Source organism: Arachis ipaensis, chromosome B08 (genome assembly GCF_000816755.2).
Source record: "Arachis ipaensis cultivar K30076 chromosome B08, Araip1.1, whole genome shotgun sequence".
Taxonomy (NCBI): domain Eukaryota; kingdom Viridiplantae; phylum Streptophyta; class Magnoliopsida; order Fabales; family Fabaceae; genus Arachis; species Arachis ipaensis.
The window spans coordinates 128,718,635-128,723,844 of record NC_029792.2 but is presented as its reverse complement, the minus strand read 5'-3'; positions in this window follow the sequence as shown (position 1 = coordinate 128,723,844).

The following is a 5,210-nucleotide window of genomic DNA, read 5'->3' as shown; positions in this document are numbered from 1 at the left end:
ATACTTTATTGTACATGTATTATTTTTTTCTTTTTCACATGTTTATGTATTAGTCATTCTACAAACATTTCATGATGAGTAAAAATCTTTAAGAGTAAAATTAAAAAAAAATTATTTAAAAGAAAAGTAATGTGATTAAATGTAATTTACTTAGATGTAATTAAAAAATAATTAAATAACTATGTACAGTAAAAAATTGATATTATTGAAAAATAAAATTAAAATTTATTTCTATGTATCGTTTTTGTCCCTAACGTTTTCGTCTTATTTAAGCCCCTAATATTTCAAAATCGTCTCAATTTTCTCCCGCCGTCAATTCTATTAACAGATCCCTAACGATAGGATAACATTAAGCCAATTTTAAAATATTAGGGATTTAAATAAGACGACTTAAACGTTAAAACTTATCCCAAACATTGAAAACAAAAATAATACTTTACTCAATTATATTACTATATGTCTTGACTCAAGTATTTGTGTCATGTATTTACAAGTTATAAATACAGAATAACATACTGTTATAGAGAAATAATAATTTATAAGAATAAAACACGATTGATTTTTTCTTGGGTCGAGTTTTAAACACCACATATATAATTTTTTGTGGCCTGAATTCTCTTTTGTATGCATGGTCACTGACCAGAGATTTGACGAAAAGAAAAGTCTGATTAATTTTTTTGTTTGTTAACGTTTCATAAATCAAGAAAATAAAAATTTCCACTTTTTACCAAAAACAAAAAATTTCCACTAAACATTGATCATGAAACTATTTTCACCTACGGCCCGAAACATTCATCATATAACTATTTTCTAGGATCCAAAACCTTCCAAAAAAAGATCCAAAAACTTAAAAAAAACCTGTTTCCAGAACAAAATTAGAGACATTTCGTCAGACCCATATGAATAGCCCAAAATGAACAGTGCTTAACAAAATAAGTCCCCAAGCAAGATTTTTTTTTTTAATTTCAAGAAATTGAGAATATATGCTTTTTGTTTCCTTAAGTATTTAAGAGTTTGTCTACCAAAAAGTACTTAAAAATTGAAAAAAGAAAAGTTTAGAATTAATCTAGCTATTAGTATTGTTGAATTGAATTACTTATTATATAATCTCCTTTAAATTATTTAATGATTAAATTAGTGTTGTTGGATTACATTATATCCTAAGTATTTTTTATTTTTATGGGACAGCTCATGATCTTAGTCTTAGAAAGAAGGTATGGTATATCCTCTAAATTAAATCAATGTCACATTCCCAACTTGTTCATCATTATCATCGTATCATCAATTTTTTAGTGTAATTTAAAATTTTTTATTTATGATATTTTTTAATTCGACAAGTTAAAAATTAATCTGTCGTAAATCTAACTACATAAATAAAGTAGAATTTAAATTTCTAATACTTAATAGATGAGTGAGCTGACCTCTCGACCAATCGAAGTTAGTTTAATTTATTATCTAAATCTCTATAAAGAAAAGGGACAAGGTAATTCAATGGGCTAAACCCTAAGGGGTCCATGGGCATGAGGGGATGGTTTGGTTCTTCCCAAGCCATGTGGGACCCAATGGCTCCTACCACTACCACATATGGCTGGCCTCCACCGTCCCTAAACTAAAGGGGATTATGGTCCCTACCCTCCAGATTAGGACTCTCTTCTCAGTATGGGACGCTTATGCCCATGTCAATATATCTCATGTCCTTATCCTTTCCCCAACAACACAAACACACCATGGAAACAAATACAGTACATTTTTTTTTGTATAATTTTACCACTCAACGGAGGAAAAATGCTCAGTTTTAAAGTTTAAATTCTAATATAATTTTATGTATTATTTTTTTCTTTATTTATCTTGTAAAATTTTTTTAAATATTTATAAAATATTTATGTTCCAATAATTTTAATTAGTATATATTATATATATAACTCCGCCTATGTTACACTTGCGGTACATAGCTGGTCTCAAACCCAGATAAAGGAGGATGGTTGTGTTAGGTCTTCGACAACCAACATAAAAACATAGTCGAATCCCATGACATGAATCAAAGACATTATTGCGCTAAAGTTAGGTTGTTGTCCGAAAGCAACACGCTGTATAGCTCGAGTATGGTGTCAAATGAGCAAGAGTCGCTGCATCGGTGTCCGGATGTAGTGTTAAATGAGCAAGGGTTCCGCGTTTTCGTGAACGGACGAGGGCAAATAAACTAGTTCACAAATTAAAAGGTAAAGGTTGGAGAGACAGAAGGTTGAGATTTGGGACATAGAATATAGGCACTCTGACAGAAAAATTCACAGAGGTGGTGGACACCATGACAAGGAGGAAGATTAACATTATGTGCCTACAAGAAACAAAATGGGTTGGTGCGAAGGCTAGGGAGTTGGATACGTCCGCTTTCAAACTTTAGTATACAGGAAATGTCAAAAATAGGAATGTGGTTGGTATTATTGTGGATAAGCAGTGGAAAAAGGACGTAGTGGATGTCAAGAGGGTGGGAGATCGGATTATCTCTATCAAACTTGTGGTGGAGAGATGTACTTTTCATGTGATTAGCACCGATGCACCGCAAGTGGGTTCGGACGAACAACACAAGATAAGGTTTTGGGAGGATCTAGAGAGTTTAGTCCAAGACATACCTTCGGGAGATAAGATTTTCTTAGGAGGAGATTTAAATGGCCATGTTAGAAGAGAAGTGACTGGATACGGAAGTATTCACGGAGGCCATAGTTTCGGGGTGATCAATGCCGAGGGTAAAACTATTTTGGACTAGTACTTTTTTTCAACCTTTGACATTCTCATCGCAAATACATATTTTAAAAAGAGAGTCGAACATCTTATAACCTATAAGAGTGGCATGACAAGCTCTCAAATCGACTTCTTCTTGTTGAGACAAGTCGTCCAAAAATTTTGCATTAATTGTAAAATTATCCCGGGAGAGAGTTTGACAACACAACATAGGATGCTCGTCGTGGATTTTTGTGTTGAGCAAAAGTTGAGGAAAAGACATCATACAAAGAACCCAAGGACGAGGTGGTGGTAGATGAAAAGTGAGGAACAAAGAAGCTTTTTAAGACGGGTAGGAGAAGAGGCAAAGTGGATGGGAATGGAAGCGCGGAAGAGATGTGGAGCGAGATGGCAGAAGTTATTAGAAGAACAGCAAAAGAAAGTTTTGGTGAATCTAAAAGAATAGGACCAAGAGACAAGGAGTCCTGGTGGTGGAATGCGAGTGTAAAAGAAAAGATAAAGATAAAAAGGGAGTGCTTTAAAGAGTGATCTTTATGCCGCAATGCAGATAATTAGGAAAAATATAAGGCGGCTAAGAAAGAGACAAAAGTGGCTGTAAGTGAAGTAAGAAAAAGAGCATATGAGGGTCTCTACCTATATTTGGGCACGAAAGAAGGAGAAAAAGGTATATATAGAATCGCAAAGAGCCGTGAAAAAAGAACGAGAGATTTGGATCAGGTTAAGTGCATAAAGGATAAGGATTGAGAGGTGCTGGCTCAAGAGGAGAAGATTAATGAAAGGTAGAAGAACTACTTCTACGAGTTATTTAATAAAGGACATAAGACCCTTCCGAGTCTTGGTCGGTTATGCACAAGGGAAGAAGATCAAAACTTTGACTACTATCGAAGGATTCGAGACTTTGAGGTAAAAGAGGCTCTAAAACAGATGAAAAATGGCAGGACAGTAGGACCTGATAATATCCCGATTGAGGTTTGGAAGGACCTTGGAGGAAAAGACATCAACTGGTTAACCAAGCTTTTTAATGAGATTTTAAGGTCAAAAAAGATGTCTGATGAGTAAAGAAATAGCACCTTGATACCTATCTACAAGAATAAGGGAGATATACAAAGTTATGAAAACTATAGAGGGATCAAGCTCATGAGTCATACTATGAAGTTATGGGAAAGGGTGATAGAACGGAGGTTGAGAAAAGAAACACAAGTAACAGAGAACCAATTTGAATTTATGCCAGACAGATCCACCACCGAAGCGATATACATGTTAAGAAGGATGATGGAGAGGTATCATAGTAATAAAAGGGATCTACATATGGTGTTTATTGATTTGAAAAAGCGTACAATAGGGTGCCAATGGAGATCTTATAGAAGGTCTTAGAAAAGATGAGAGTAAGGATCGCATATATTCGTGCAATTAAAGACATGTATGATGGGGGCACAACTAGTGTGAAGACTCAAAGTGGTGTGACAGAGGAATTTCATATTGATATAGGATTACACCAGGGATCATCCTTAAGTCCATACATTTTCACATTAGTCTTGGAAGTACTCATCACAGAGCACATCCAAGAGCCTATGCCATGGTGCATGCTTTTTGCCGATGATATCGTCCTTATGGGAGAATCAAGGGAAGACCTAAATAAGAAGTTGGACTTATGGAGAGAAGCTCTAGAAGTGTATGGTCTGCGCATAAGCCGTAGCAAGATGAATATATGGAATGTAAGTTCGGTTTGAGAAGGAAAAACCCTAATATAGAGGTGAAGATTGGAAAAAATATCCTACGAAAAGTTAAAAGTTTTAAGTACCTTGGGTGCATCATACAGGATAATGGAGAGATTGAACAAGATGTAAATTATATGATCCAAGCAGGTTGGTCAAAATGGCGGAGTGCATCTGGTTTTATATGCGACAAAAAAGTGCCTTTAAAACTTAAAGGTAAATTCTATCGCACTGCTATAAGATCGGCTATACTTTATGGTACGAAGTGTTGGGTTGCCAAAGGGGAACACGAACATAAGTTTAGTGTGGCAGAGATGAAGATGTTGAGATAGATGAGTGGTCATACGCGATTGGATAAAATAAGGAACGAAGATATAAGGGAGAGAGTTGGAGTAGCACCCATTGTGAAAAAGATAGTAGAATCGCGTCTCACGTGACTTGGACATGTGAGAAAAAGACTAACAGGAGGGTGGATGAGATGGAAGATGAATAAGAGGTAAAAGGCAGATAAAGACCTAAGAAGACTATCCATAAAGTGGTCAAACGAGATCTACATGTAAACGATCTCTTTGTATACATAATACATGATAGAGTTCAATGATGTCGTTTGATTCATGTAGTCGACTCCATCTAATGAGACAAAGCTTTATTGTTGTTATTGTTGTTGTTATTGTATATTATATATATTTCTAATTAAGATTAACGACTGAAATTACTGAAATATTTGAAATTCTTCCTATCTTTTGTCTATATATC